This window comes from Hyposmocoma kahamanoa, unplaced genomic scaffold, assembly GCF_003589595.1.
Source record: "Hyposmocoma kahamanoa isolate Upper Pololo Valley unplaced genomic scaffold, ASM358959v1 169, whole genome shotgun sequence".
Taxonomy (NCBI): domain Eukaryota; kingdom Metazoa; phylum Arthropoda; class Insecta; order Lepidoptera; family Cosmopterigidae; genus Hyposmocoma; species Hyposmocoma kahamanoa.
Genome location: NW_020653611.1, coordinates 1,015,393 through 1,032,146, shown reverse-complemented (window position 1 = coordinate 1,032,146; position 16,754 = coordinate 1,015,393).

Sequence of the window (16,754 nt, the reverse complement as noted above, 5' to 3'; positions counted from 1 at the left end):
AGTGGAGACGAAGCTGCAGAGCCTTGAACACCGCCGTAGAGTTGCCAGCTTATCGATATTCTACAGGATATGTCGCGGAGAGTGTGCGATGAAATTGCATAATTTGATTCCGCCTTCAAATCAAATCAAATCAAATCAAATTGTTTACTTGCTTTAAACATGGTATAAAAGCTGTAACAAAAAAAAAGAAAACCAGTACAAACATGTTTCGCATATCCGATAGCATGCAAATGTCTAATAATATTATCTTGATTGAGTATTACAATTTTAAATAAATAAGTCACAATTTTCACAGATTATGTATGTCAAGAATTAAAATAATAATAAAATAAAAATTCAAGAATTACAAAAAAATAAAAAAAATATGTCAAAAGTTACAAAAACAAAATACATATATATGTATGTATGTCAAGAATTACAAAAAATATTCAAGTTTGTTTTTTTTTTGAAATAATACATAATTATTGTTCCAAGAATTCATTCACACTGTAAAATGTTTTTTACAACTAACCATTTGTACAATTCTGTAGTCATTTGTGTATATGTCAGTTTTTTTATTTCGTTGGGTAGTTTATTATAAATTTTTATACATGTGTAGTACGGACTTTTTAGGTAAAGAGTAGTCCTAGGTACATGGTCCACAACAAGTCTATTAGGGTTTCTTTTTGCACGTGGGTTTATTGGAATGGCTATTTTGAATAAATGTGGATGCTGCTTGACAAACTTACAAACTTTGAATATGTACATACAAGGGAGTGTCAGAAAGTTTAAGTCACCAAATTTCCTCTTTCCATCATCGGGGGACTAGATGTGGGTTGGGCTTCTACCCCTATGTCGTGGATATTCCCAGGATTAGCATGAAGCATTTCGCTTCCACGTTTATATGGCGAGCGGCTAGATAGTGGAATTCCCTGCCTGCGGACATGTTCCCCGAACGCTATAACTTGGACCTTTTCAAAGTAAGAGTGAATAGGCATTATTTAGGTGTGCATGCTACATCCTCGACCTCATCGTCACTTTCCATTAGGTGAGATAGGTATAGTTAGGAGGTGCGCACTTATATTTTATATGAAAAAAAAATCTATGCGAATATTCTGTTCGAGAAAAAACACCAAACTGTGGTCTAAACCGACACTCAAACATACTCTTGGCATCAGTTTAACATTATCATCTAGCATATCTGCAATTTTCCTTTTAATTCCCGACAAAACAAATGGCCACGAAGGGCAGTAAAACAGTGGTACGGCACTCGCACTTAATCTTACCGGTAGATATGCATCAGCGGATAGCTAGTGAAGTATTGCCTATATTTCCTGATCCCACATCCGAGAGGGTTGCAGCTCTGTATGTATTGCAACTGGTATACTAGACAATAGACGTTTATACGAGAAATACATCAGTTTAACATTGTAGACAATAATAGCTTGACCAGCAAGATGAGTAGACGACATAGTGAGGCGAGCGTATGATCGTAGAGGATGGCACAGACTGTGGGAGAGCTTTACCCAGCAAAGGTTAAAGTCTGATGATGTTAACCATCTGATAACAGTATAGAAAAGCAGGATAATCGATATTATTCCAAATGCAAGATAACCAAATAACGTTTTACCAAAACTTATACACTTAGGCACAGTCGAACGCGAAACTCTACTCTCTAATGGAGATGTCTGAATTACAGATAATATTACTTTACTTTTCAATAAATCAAGTCTAATATTTTCTAAGTAACTTTACTATGAAGCACTTGAGCAGGAAAATTAATAAAATTTGTTGAAATTGTTTAGTAAATAATACGACCTCGGTATGACCACTTTGGGACACGAACTTTTCTAAATTGGTTCTGGTTTGTGTACTCTAAGTTTCGTTTTCATTGCTATGATTCTCATAGTACAGGGAAATCCAAACCAAATATTTGATGTCGTCTGACATATTATTATCAGTAATAAAACATAATATGCTATAGTATACTCTTTTTCACTTCTCAATGCAACGCAGTAATAAAAATCAGTCAAAAGTACTCAATTCAATCAACAAATACTAGTTTGATTTTAAACATTATTCCAGTACACTTAGGGTACTAAACACTGATGACAAAATTAAATACAAATAAATTCTTACACTACACGCTTCTTATCGAGCGTTTTCCTAATGCAACCAATCAGATCGTTGCCACCCGATAGGTTAGAATTTTGAATCATTTCCTATCACCGATTGCTAAATTTAAAAAAAGAACTGAATAACGGCCCTTATTCTAAACACAGCGAACAATGAAATCGGTACCTTCCGATAGCTCTTGCGTACACAGATGTTAACGGAAGCTATATATTCCATGAGCACACACTTCATTAGATACTAGATTAACTTACAGCCAAGTTTGCCTTAGGATGCCTAACTCCAACATGCGACACTGCATCTTATAGATTACAGCAATGTCAAGAATTTTCCCTCGTCAATATAATATACAGGGTGTTTCATAATTATCATGCTTGACATAATTGTTATATAAACAACTTTTGCACACTTTATCGATTTTTATTAATGTTTTTTTTATTTTTTATCTGACAACCGTGACTTTGTTCCCATAGAACTAGGTACAAACTGCCGTTGCTTGTAAATCAAACTTTCACAAATTATTTGATTTTAAAATCGGGACCTTTCATAGTCCCTTCGAGATCATGGGCGTTGCAATAAGTCCCGTTTTTGAAAATAACTACCGTTTGATGAACATTCAATAAAGGTCGAACTTAAAAAAGGCACCTTGGTAGTTTGCCATTAGCTTTGAAGGATATGTACATTAAATTTACAGTTAATATACCTAACGAATTTTACTTTTTCGGGCAAACCACGTCGCGTTGTCACGTCATTTCATTCCGTTTATTAAAACTCCGTAAAACACACAGAACTATATTATGATTCCGCCAAAGAATAAACGTAGCTATCGTAAAGAGAAACGCTGTCAATCTCGTGGACACGACACCACAGGGCGCGGGCTACAATGCAAATTTCCACCTTTAACTATTCCAGTAATATTGAAGGCATTATTTTAAGCCATGTTATAATAAATTTATATAGAATTCCATTTATTACACTTTAATTATCACCGGATATAGAAGTTTTAGTACCACGAATGCAATTTTACTAGTGATGTTCATTTATCGATAATTTGTACATCAAAACCAGTTATTATTATTGAACAAAATCCAACTATTTATGTAAGTACTCGTATTTATTCAACTTTAAGTATGCGTCAACGTGATAATCAAGTAAAGAGGTCTGTTATCTTTCCTAATCAATCTAAGGACAGTACAAGGCTATATGTCACACAAAGATGAATTTTGTTTAGGCCTTGTTTAATATTGTTCAGTGTACATAAGTTATCGATAAAATAACGTAATAAAGCAATACATCTGGCGCAAACTGAACATTTTTTTATGTAAACAAGACAAAAAAGGCAAGCTACTTGTTGGGAGGTGATCTTCGTCGCCTACAAATTTTAGCAAAGAGGAGCTAGCTGCCTTTGCGTTATTAGCCCTTTGGTAACTCGCTTTTTAAAAAAGTCACGTCGTAGCACCAAAACACTTCAGAAAGGAGTCCGTTCCCCAACTTACCGGTTCTAGGGAGGAACGAAAGTTATGTCCGTGTGGTCTATACCATGCATCATGAAAGCATGATTTTAGTAGCAATAGAACTCAGTCCAGCTCAGTTCTGGTTTTGAAGGGTAAGGGTGCTGGTGAAAATACAGGCACATGGGACTTATCAACTTATGTTTCAAGGTCACAACTTGCTCGTCCCGCAACTTGATTTTATAAAAAAATATGGGTATGGGTTCTACTAGTTTGGCGTGATGTGCGAATGTGGCCCCAGTTCTTCTTTGGAAGGTGAGTTCCACTGGTTGGTAAATCCTTCAATCACAATGACAAATATACCCCATAGCCAATTCAACAAGGTGACTAGTGACGTGGGCGGTGTGGCTAAGTTCTGGGTTGCGGGAATTTAGTATATGCTGTCGATATAACATTAAGAAGAAGTGTCGATAAAATTAGCGTCGGCTAGAAATCACTAGCAATACACTCATGATTAATTAAAAGAAAATATTTGTTTTGAAAAAAAAAAAATATTTCAACCATCTTTTGATTGCGTTTAAAAGTTCTGGTAATTATTTATGACCAGTGATTATTATAGACTTTGTTAACATAATTTCAATCATTTTTTTTAGGGTTTCTTTAAATATGTCCATTATTATAAGTTGTTCGCGATATACCAAAAGTTTTGTATCTGATATATCTTTCACACATACTTTTGAAACATCCAATATATTATGGTAGAATCACACTATAGTGAGTTACCGCTCACTTTAGAGCTCCACTTTGTGTAGCTACAGCATGTTTCTAAAGTTTGAGGCGATGTTGCTGAAATTGCGAAAGCGTGCGCCCCACGATACCCCACCAACATTGTTAACACCAAACACGCCTGCAACGAATTTAATTACTCCACATTAAAAGTAATAGTTAGAAAGAACTTGCGGTGATTTACGGTTGAGTTTTTAAAATTGCACTTTTAACTTTGTGGTGTTATTCGTTTGTAAAATCCGAGCTCTATTTTGTTGGTAAGAGACGTTAATTAATTTTTTTTCAGACTCAGTGTTGTTCCGGTACGATTAGGGAATAGGAATTAAGAATTTGACCAATGCACAATTTAAGCCAGTAAAAGACGTAAAAAAAATACATATTTGCGTTAGTTACTTTCCTTCATAAATATAAAATAAATGTTCAATTATACGTTGCTCTGATCCAAAGTAAATAGCTAATGTCTTTCTACACTGACTCGGGACCTCGGACATGTGACACCAAGAAAATATGTAACAAGGTATGCAAACCACTCGACAGCGGAGGTTGTCAAAGCAAGTTGTAAGCGATAAGAGAAAGGAGGAGAGGAACAATGAATTGTAAGAGGAGCTGTGGTCTGTGGAAGATGTATTAATAATAATATTCTTCGCCGGTTCTTGAACCACCCTGACTCTGACTGTACCACCGCCTGGGAATACCGCCTCTCTCATTTAAAATTTATATTTTAGCCCATGGGAGAGGCAAGTCTGAAATATAACAGAGAAGATAATAATAATAATTCTTTGATTGACACATTATGATTTGTTACAAAATAACTTAATACTGATATTAGCAGAATACGAAATTATACACAATAGATTATGATGGATATATGCAATTCACAACAGTGCCATCTACGAACAATCGAGCCAGTCCGCCATAGAGCGCAGGATGAGGTTGGGGCTGGCCCACGCCCGGCGCACCAGTGACGTACTTCGCTTCCGGATGGTCGGGTAAAAGGAATCCACTCTTGCTTCTGCGTACATGCCTGAAGCGCTACAGAAGCGGGGCAGCCCCGTCAACACTCGGAACGCATTATTATACTGAGTCAGGAGGACCCCATAAGTTCGTTCTATATAATACCTAAACGGGTCGTACATATATAGGGAAGTACAATATAATAAAGGGAGACTTTCAAATATTCGCTGATGACCTTGACTACGCCCATGGGCAAAGGGGTGAGATGAAGGTCTTTAACCTCTGGGTTCAATCACGGGTTAGGACTAACTTACTTCACGCTTGCGATCCGAAGTAGATCTTGGCCTCTGACACCAAAGTGCGCCATTTCTTCCGACCTAGTTAGTGCCAGTTCTGATCAATCGGTCACATTCAGCTCCTTCAGGTCTTTGATGACTCTATCATTCCAGCGATATGCCGGAAGCCCCACTGGAGGATAGCCCTAGGTTGTCTCAAATACGTGCTTTTGGCAGCTCGATCCTCTCCCATTCTTTCCACATACCCCAGCCAGCAAAGGTAGACGGGTTTTATTTCCCCGATTTTGTTCGACTCAAGCCTCTTTCAGAGCTCTTCGGTCTCTCTATTGAATATATCGGCAGAAGAACCGCCTTTGGACACTTCTGAATTGTAGTAGATTAGATTAGTAGCTGTATGGGTCATTGTGAAAGAATTCGTCCATCAAAGTAATACCATCAAACTTGTTTCTGCCGCCAAGCATCAATGTGAGCATTATTACGTTCCAGTTTTAAAGGGTGACAGGTGCAGTGGCATTGCATCTCAGGTCTTTGCAATTCAAAGCTCTGAGTGGTACTGCAACTGTCATCGGTAGACATATCTTCTTACCACATGTTTTTCCTGTTATTTGATTCCTTTAAAAACATCACTACCCAGCAGACACATGATTTAGCCTGTCATGGCTCATAAGTCATGACAAACTAGTGCACAGCCATGAACTTACTTGGTGCGCAGACATGGCTGTTGGACCAGTAGTTCTTGTATCATGAACCAATTAGTTTTACAGCTCTGGCATAGGGTATTCCCTGATTTAAGATACTAAGATACTAAGTGATATGTGTCCGTTTTCGTGCGCGTTACATAAAAATCATAAAATTTTGGCTTTGCAGTAATCGACATCTAGCAGCCATCTCATAACTGCATCCCATCGTTAGGCACTCGCTAATGAAAACCTTTCGTTGAGTCGAAGGTGTGTTTAATATTCATGGAGCGCTCTGTCCCGGTCCTTGTAAATGTTTTATTCGTTAACGAGTCCACGGGATTAGGGTAATCATGTCACGTCGTGGGTTACCGAAGCCTCGCAATTAATTCGCTGCGTAATCAATTTCACGGGAGGTATACCTTCTCGTACAGGTAGGAAGATTGAATATGTTTGCTTTGGCTAGAAATTTGGAAGCTTCATAGTTTTAATTAAGTTTTACTAGTTTCGATAATGCAGCGGGGTATTTTAAACTCAAAACTATATGACTTTTATCATCATCACCATCAACCCATTTATACGTCTCACAGCCGGACATGAGTCTCCTCTCAGGCAAGGATTTAGGCTATAATCCGCCACGCTTACCCTGTGCTGCTTGATGGAAATAATCTAAAAAGAATTTTGGGTAAAAGTATATTATTTTTATCTTATAAACCAATTTATAATGTATATAATAATAAAAACATAAACAAATTTTGTCAGTCTCTAAAAAATTCCAGTAGTAAGTAATACTACAGTTGACTTTTTAAAATAAAATTGACTTCGAAAGCACTTTGTAAATGGAACTATTTTTTATTTGTGTATTCAAGCAAAACAACGTTTCGGATTCTTTACAGGTCCAAAGGTCATGGGTCAGTTGTTTGAAAAAACAAATATACTCGATTTAAATCAGAAAGTATAATTTTATTTCCAAAGTGTAGCCTGAACTAAAAATGTAGCAAAAACCTAAAATTCAAGAAAATTATCGACATACATTATTGTTTCAGGAACATAATGGGCCTAATTTGTGTAATAAAAGACCAAAACTGAGATAACAACTTTACTATACGCTAGTTTAAAGCCGAATAATGTGGCGGCACACGCCACATTTCACGTAGAAAAGGTGCCTGTAAAAAATCTAAAAGCAAAACAATTTGTATGAATTTTAAGTGTACCCTTGCCTTCATTTAAACCATTGGCGATAGTTCAAGACACGTTCCTAACTTGTACTTACATAATCATAGACATATTAAATATATTTATTATAATATACTCCTCTTTACTCCAGGATAGGCAACAAACACACATTTCGCCTCATAAACACGCGTTAATGCTTCATATATTCCTATCGGTCATTCACCGAGTCTACTCTCTCTCTCACGGACTGTACTCAGAATACAATCCACATCAGAATCAATTTAGTAAAGTTCTTTTCCTAATTTCGTCCTAATGGTTTCCAAACACGGGATTTTCTCATCTAGTACCGAAAGTGCTAACGACTGGGCCAACAAAACCATCGAATTGTTATCGATATTAGTATGAGTAACAAACAATCATTTACTACTTTCCCATTTATTGATGTAGATAAATTGCCTATCTGGGGGTCGATTTAGGACCTTCGATAATTCAGTTGCCGACCGATTTGATTTGATATCGTACGATTTCTTTTCATTTTCAGTTTCACAACACCCGAATCGAACGTCAAACTGTCGTATTCGAAACCAAACCGAAATGACGTCACACCCGTAGATTACTCGAGCTTCTCGACAGGAAAAGGCTACAAACGTGATTCAGAAGATAGTTATCGAATTAAAGTTACCGAACGTCCTATTTTTTACAAAGCAAGAATGTACCATGGAAATATTATTTTAAATAAAGTCTGGATTTTGTTCAATTTTATTAATTTATTTTAGTGCAAGATTAATAATGCATTCGTATATTTTAGACATTTAAAGTCTTAGAAATATAACTAAAGGGTTTTCATCTTTCTTATAAAACGTAAACGCTGTTGGATAACGATATTGTATCCGAATCGAACGCATAACTCGCAATGTTCTGAATAGCTCGGAAAGCGTCTCTCGATTCGAGAACGATATCCCACCGAACGATTCGGTTAAAACACCGAAGAGCTCTGAATCGGGGTCCTGGGAGTCTTTAATCAGGCTTCAGACTCAGGTTGACCGGAGTTACGATAAATTGTTCAGATGGGGATTTTTAGGTGGTTCTAACCTGGCCATGTACTCCGTCCGAAACAATTACTGTCAAATAAGTAATATTCGGCCAAATTAAAGGCTTGACTTTGTTTTTGATTTAGTCGGGTATTACTTATTTAACACTAACCCCTGTTTCTGACCCCCTGGTTTGTTTGTGCGAAGCGATTCAAACGGGAGACCACCTTATATTTTGCCCTGCGTTTGCAACTTCATGGTGAGTTCTAGGCCACAATAGTATAGAACAAGCCACTGATACTATAAGAAGAACAATGTAGTATTACATTCGTTGAACGTATCTTTATTCGAATTGGGAATTGGGAGTTGGTCGACCATTCCAATAACGGAGTCAGCACACTACATAAGCTTGTCAAAAAGCTCATAAATGCGAAAACGACGATAATCGATTCGCATAGATTACCTAATTCTCATGCAAAATCAAAAATATCTTCGCTATAATAGCCTACTAAGTCTGACCAATGACATCATGCGCTCGCTACGACGAAAAAGGAATCTAAGTACGCGCTTAGAGAGGTGAAAATAACTTTGCCTGCCAGCCGCAGTCGTGCGGAACCGAATGCTCATAAACGAAAGAATTCTATTGCTCCTTGTGAAAGGGTTCTGGTACTTGTCGGCGTGCGTTCCGGTTTTGTAGGTTACGGGTGCTGGCAATTACAGGCACATGGGACCCAAAGAAGTGCCATTCTTTGCGATTTAAAGATCCAATCCACAAAATTACACACAGAAAATGAGTTATACGTACCAAACGGAAACTAGTCGCCGTACTACGTGGAGGCTCCATTCCTGCACCCCTAATGGAATTAAATTGAATTGCTACAAAGACCTACTTTTAAATTATAACTGACAAAATTATTTTTAACACATTATTTGAATTTACTCGTCATTATCATCAGCTTACACGCATCCACTGCTGGACATAAGCCTGCCCTAGAGCACGCCAGCTCTCCCGGTCTTGTGCCGCTTGCATCCAGCCGCTGTCGGCCACCTTTCTCAGGTCGCCCACCCATCTTGCCGCAAGGCGTCCCAAACAACGATTTCCTTGACGTGGTCGCCATTTAAGAACAAGTCTGCTCCATCTAATGTACCTATATTAATTTGAAATTAACTGTAAATGCCAAATGTAAAATTCCGTTAGCATTTGCACACCTGCTTGCAACGTTGTCAATTTTGCCTACGGCCTGTTTGCTTACTGTATTCTGACAAATAAAAAGATTTCAATTCAACTTTATGCCCCTTGCGATGAGAACCGTCCAAAGTTCAAAGTGTCAAACTTGATCTTGACTGTACAGTAAAAAAAATCAATTATTTGAAATATCTACCTAGCAACAGACAGCAGGGCCTTACAGTCTGCAATTTGCTTTCGCTCGGTGGATTATCTGGCGCCGACGTCTCCGTCTGCCGTTATCGCGTAGGCTTAAATTTTCATTATGTTTATTGGATAATTCCTTCTGCCGTGCCAGACAGAGATAAAGAGGATTGTGTGCAACACTGAACATTGAATCCATTATAGACAGTTTTGCAGCTTCGAGTATTAAACATAGATTCGGGTATTAAGTATTCTTTCAAATTGTCAGCTGCTAATACTAATAGCTGAACTCTCAGTTTAATATTGATAAAAAGTCAAGTATTATATATCTAATATATCAATCACATCGTGGCTGTATGCGTCTATGCCTTTTATAACATATTAGTTCGAGTTGTATTATCTATGGAAGAATAACTGGCAAAGTATTTAAAAAAAAAAACAATAACCCGCCATTTTGCAAAATCCGTAAATGTTGTGTTATGAAGCAATATTTACTCATACAAGAATTAAATTAATGTTGTAACTATTTTCTCACAAATGTGATAAAAACATTGTATGTAGCACGGGCGGTAGAAATTACAAATACAACTCGTGTCATTAAAGCCCTAAGCTTTGGGCTTCGGGTTTCTAACACACTCTCGTTTGTAATTTATTATTTACCGCCCGTAAAACAAATTACGTATATGTGAAATTTTATAACTCTCATAGTTAAGCATAAAAAAGTTATCGATTAATTTCTATTGTAGAACTTTGAAACCACTTTGCTGAAAAGTTGTCATTTTGCAGATGCGGCCTTATTACACCAACTGTGTAATATTTTGTTAGATCGGATTGAATTAAGTAAATGTCTCTTGCCCTTCTTCAATTACGTTGACAGTCTTTCCAAGAGGCATTTTAATAACGAGCGTTTTATACTTGACTGTCTCCGAAAGGAACGAATTATTGAGTTTTTTTGCTACAAATCCCTTTATTGAATTAAAGGCATATTCTTGTTTTGTCCAATTGTAAATGCTTTATTTTTTTTATCGGATAGGCAATGTCTGTCTGGGAAGTGAGAAATATTTGTAGGGCTTTTCTTGTAATTTGTGGGTTATACTACGTGTGTGTCCATAGCACAGGCGATGTTTCCTTAGCACGGGGCTATTAGTGTGTGCGGGGGCAGAACTTCCCTGGACAAACTCTTGTATAAGGTGTCTACTGCTACTAAAACCTCAAAAACCCTAAAAACTTAAGACAAACCATTTTTATTTCACCAAAAACTAGCAAACCTTTAAATGTCACTTTATTATCTCTAATTAAACATCCGACATAGTTGACATTTAACCGTAATCAACCCGACATCGTCTATTCCGACACAAAACACACAACTGTTTCATATCCCGACCTTCATAAAGAACAAACGAAGTGTTAAACTGATCCTTATCAAAGGGAAAGTAAAACATCAAAGCTGAAAATCATCATTCACTATTCTCTTTTCTTGACATCAACACACTTTCATCTTAATAAAGGTTTATCTTTGCCATTTAACCCTGTGAAACCCTTTTTCCTCGAGTGTACGTAATTTGGCGCGTCACACGCTTGCAGGATTTCATTAAAATAAATTGAAAGCTACGAATGTGTCGTGAGCGTTGCAGCAAAATGATAAATCTCCTTAAACAGTCATGAGGTCGCAGATGGTCCGGATATTTTAGTAAATGAGGCCTACATTTTGAGGTGGCGGAGGTAAGAATTTGGTTTTTAGAAGTTGTTGGCGTGTGGATGCGGTGGTTTCCATTATTACTTACTCAATTAAAAATGTTGTTCTTCCAGTGGATGATATTTCCCAAAAAAAAGGACTTCAAATTGGACAAGAATGATGAACTTGTCAAATAAGCTGATTATTGAAGACATTGCATCGTCAAGCAGCGGAGGCTTGCCTGTTTGGGTCATGTACTGCGATATGACAAATATCATCTATTACTACACACCATAATGGTGGGCAAAGTAGCTGGGAAGCGGAATATTGGAAGAAGGAAAAGGTCATGACTTCGTAACATCAGACAGTGATCAAGACCGTGGAACAATTGCTCAGACTAACTCTGAACAAAGAAATATTTAGAAAATTGACTGCCGACCTTTAGTAATGGAGAGGCAATTGAAGAAGTAGAAGAATCAAAGGAAACATGTAACGTGCAATGAAACATTTATTAGTTGATTGAGGATGGATGGAGCAACCACTCCAAATCTGTAATGTTATTTTACCGCATCCATGTATGGACCGCTCAATGGTAAGCCCGCATGCGACAGGCCTAGCCATCTGTCACAGCGAGCAGGGACAGTAAATTACTCGCCTTCATCATCCAGTGGGCTGTCCACTAACCTGAGGACTCCAGGCTTTTATTCAACATGAGCTATGGTAAGGATAATGGGCTTGATGACGCTAATAATACAATTGTCACAGGGTATGGTATTATTAAAACTGCACCGGTAACGGGATCTACCTAAAAAGTTTAACAGAGTGGTGGTAGATTACTAGAATAATGGTCGATTGTCAATGAGCATAGAGAAGATGGAATTCATTAAGCGGTTTATTAGCAATATAACCCAATGATGGAACCCGCATATCGAAGAAGTTCACAACTGAACATCAAAGTAATAAAAACAAACCGTATATGATGGTGAGAAAGTTGACTTTGCTATCTAGTTGTAGAACTGATATATATAGATTTCAACTTTAACTATGTTGCCAATTTTTTAAAGAACTAATTGTTGGTGCTATAAGTAATAAGCACTTGCTTCAAGTGCTTTGTTAAGAATAAAAAAGGAAGAGGTTCTCAATTTTACTGTTTTTTTGTGTGTATGTTACACGTTTAATCCGACATTTGTAAACTGATTTCGACGATTATTTTTTTGTTGAAAAGGAGATACCTTATTAGTTGTCCCATTCAAGTTTGAAGAAAATAATCCACCTCTAAGGGTGACAAATTAGGAGATAAATCCCGTTTATTGGATTTAATTTTTCTGTTAACCGATTTCTTTTGAGGTATAAACAGCTGAATAATTTCAACTTCTATACCATTATTGTCCGCAACATTAGATGCAGCGCATACGCCGGCCGAAATAATGTTTGCATCCGGCTTCTCAGGTGTAATCTCGCGCCAACTTTTCTGTTTATTTTCTCTTCCAATTTCGTCGGAGTGCCTGCCAAGGTGTCTGATGCTGGCTTACAAATTTGAAACACACAACACGCAGTTACTGCAAACATTGCAAACAATAGCCAAAAGATAAAAGAAGAAGAGTTTTTGACAATAATACTCGGGTTAATGTAACTGTTGCATTTTATGTTGCTATGAATATGCTTGCTACGAGCGGATCGCGAGCCGACAACAATCAAGTACTTATTCTAGCAAGTGAAGACAGTTTCACGCATACACACTAGAACGAGATTATGTTACATTACAGTTCGCTAATAAGAAGAAGAAGAACGAGTCATATCCTTGGTGGTACACGATCACGTGCATGTGTGTCATAGACGCACAGATCACACAAATACAGTTACAGTGCCTCTCAAAACTGTAAATCGCAAATATTTGGGGGGCACTGCTGCTGCGCCTGTCACTCCGAGACATAAAGTTGACAAGGCCCATAGCGCTTACGCTTTAAAATTTGAACGTTACTCACATTACTGCTTGGCGACAGAGATAGGTAATAAAATAGAATACAATTATTTATTTCAGACATAGTAATATTTTCACTTAGAATAACGACACAACACAATATTTATTTATTTAATATATATAAAAATAGATTTGATTTGCCCAACCCAGTATTTTTGAATTGGACAATCAAATCTGCCTGCAACCACGTTTAGGATGCTGTTGTGGCTATTTCTGACACGAGTCATAAGCGATGATATTTTTTCCACATTATCGCTAGATAGCCGTCTACTTGCGCCTCTGCGGACATGCCTGGTGCACAATACCATCTTGGTAGTCCCAACAGCATTCTGAAAGCGTTATTATATTGAACACGTACGGCGTTGTAAACTCGTTGTGCCGCTCGAGTAAAATTATTGGCTGTTAGCTTTGAATGAAATGATTTTAACATCGACGGTGAAAGGTGGTAGTACTTCCCAGGACAAACTCTTTTACAAGGTGCTAAAGTACTACAAAATCTAGTTTGTTATAATTATTAATACAAAGATCGAACACTCAGAAAAAACACTCAGAAAAAATTCCTTCGATCCGGTCGGATACGAACCGACGTCTTCTTGCATACCGTGCCAGACGCTATACCAATTAAGCCACGGAACGAACCAACGGACCTCGCGAATTTTACTATGTGCTTGCGTCGTGTCTTTGTACTTAGTCTTTCAACGACTTTTTAGTCGTAGCGCCATCTATGAGAAATCTATGACAGATTTATCACCCAGTTAGTACCTTTACAGCTACCAGTCCTGGCGAGAGATGTCGCTATTCACTGTATTAATTAAATTTTTCCGATCCGACCGGATCGAAGGAATTTTTTCTGAGTGTTCGATCTTTGTATTAATAATTATAACAAACTAGTGGAGTAATTTCACAAGGAATAATTGAATATCAATTCAATAAAAATTTAATTACTACAAAATATCTATTTCACATTTTAAACAATAGTTTTTATCAGGCTATCAAAAATGTTTCTTTTTGAAGTGCCTCACTTAGTTCCTGTATGTTTCCAGTGTTAAACCGGTTTTTAACTTTTCTAGCAGTTTCGCGCTAGTCTTCAACTTTGTTTTTAAAATTTTCGAAGTTTTCCTCGGTTCGCAGTTTTGTTTACATTTATTGTGAGTTTATATTTTTAAAAAGCAGACACGGGCATTGGCTTAGATGCGCAGCTCCCTGAACTGGCCATTTTAAATGTAAGAATACAATTTTGGACAGAATAAAAAGTGCAGAAAACAAATATTTTAAAGGTTGTAATAGTACGTCATATCGCAGTCGCCAGTACAGCTCTCGCAGTTACTTGTACTTTATATGTAAACAAATTTATTTATGAATTGTTGTGCATATTATGTAAGTAATTGAGGTTACAGGTCTCTGGGTCGTAATATTTTACAACGTAGGGACGTACCCTTACGGACGGCTTAATTCGTCTTCAGCTGTAAAGAAAACAAAAATATTTAAACAATGTCTGTTATTAGAACTATTTTTTTTTAATTTAGGAGGCAAAAGTCTAACTAGGTTAAACCTATACAATCTATTAAACTATTTTTTCGGATATTATTCGCGTATATTATTTTTTTCAAACAATCCAACGTTTCAGACTCTTTACAGCTTTGTATAGCCAGCTGCTGGTAAAGGTACCTGGCTGAGTGAAGAAAGTTTTCATAATTCCTCACTGGATGGAGCTACGGCAAAAAGTCTAGTCAAAGATTAATTATTAATCTGCAACAAGCACATAGCTAAATTCGTAAGGCCCGCTAGTTCGTACCGTGACTTTTGTTCTTTATTGAGTCAACACAATTGCATGCTATCACAAAATTAGGTGACATTATTAAACAAGAAACATATTAAGATAAGATTGAACTTTAGCGTCCGTACTAATTTTAAATAAAACTGTGGACAAGCATGTGGAATGCTAAAAGAGTACAAGCAAAAGTATGACAAGGAAATAAGAAAAACAGTTTTTAAAGTATGTATGGTGTGTGTGCGTAACCGTACCGTGACTTAGTTGGCACAGTGCCTGACACGGTTTGCTGGAAGACGTCGGTTCGAAATCGGCCTGATCGAAGGAATTTTTTCTGACTGTCCGATCTTTGTATTGATAATTATAACAAACTAGTGCAGTAATTTTGTAAAAATAATTGAATATCATGGTGGTCAAACAACGAGACATTCAATTAACTTAAAAATTACAAAAATACTTTATTTGGAACCCAAAAAATGGTTCCTCGTATCAATCGGTACATTTAAATGTTTGTTCCATTTGTCTGTCCATCTGCGGTACATTTTACCTAAATTATTGATTTAAATTTCTCAATTTCAAAACTAGGTAGTTAATTCGTGTATTGTAACCAAAATGATCTATGATCTTCACCCAAGAAAAAGGGTACCTGGTAATATATCGCCTCCTTTATAACACTACACGAGAAGTGGTCTCAACCCATTGATAATCTGAATGGAGATCGGTCCTCAAAGCGAATAATGGCGACCTATAATGCAGAAGGGTCAGAAAGCCGATTATTCGCCTTAGGGACGGAGAGCCTTGCCGTGTAATCCACTAATGTCGAATTGTACTTATCATAACTATCGACATCGATGTTAGGTTATCGACAAAATCTTGAAATAAGTAGACGAGCTTAAAATAAATCTAAAATCAAGAGGTATTGTAACATTGAAATCAAAGTAAAGTTATAACAAAACGTCTATCAATAAGTCTAAGATCGACTGGAACAGGAATTCTGCCTACTTATCACAAAAAAAATCATAATTATTAATGGAGTTTACAAGTTTGACTGTGAGTGCGGTCTCTCTTATATTGGACAAACAAAGCGAAGTATTTGTACCCGCCTCAAAGAACATATAGCTGATGTCAAACACCGTCGCGTAAACAAGTCTGCAGTCTGCGAGCATGTCATGGATAAACCTAAACATTCAATAAAGTTTGACAAACCCCAGGTCCTTGCAAAAGAAGTCCGTTATCTACCCAGGACGCTGCGAGAGGCCATTTAAATTTGAAAAACATCCTAATTTCAACAGGGAAGATGGTTTCTCAGTACCACCAGTTTGGGATCCAGTATTTCCTCTAATGAAAAATCCCAAACAGACATAAGACTGCAGTACTAATTAATATGTTTTAGTTTATTCTAATTTCTATTATTAATTAATAATAAATTGAACTTAATAAAAATTCATTCAATAAAATAATTTGTAAAACTTAAT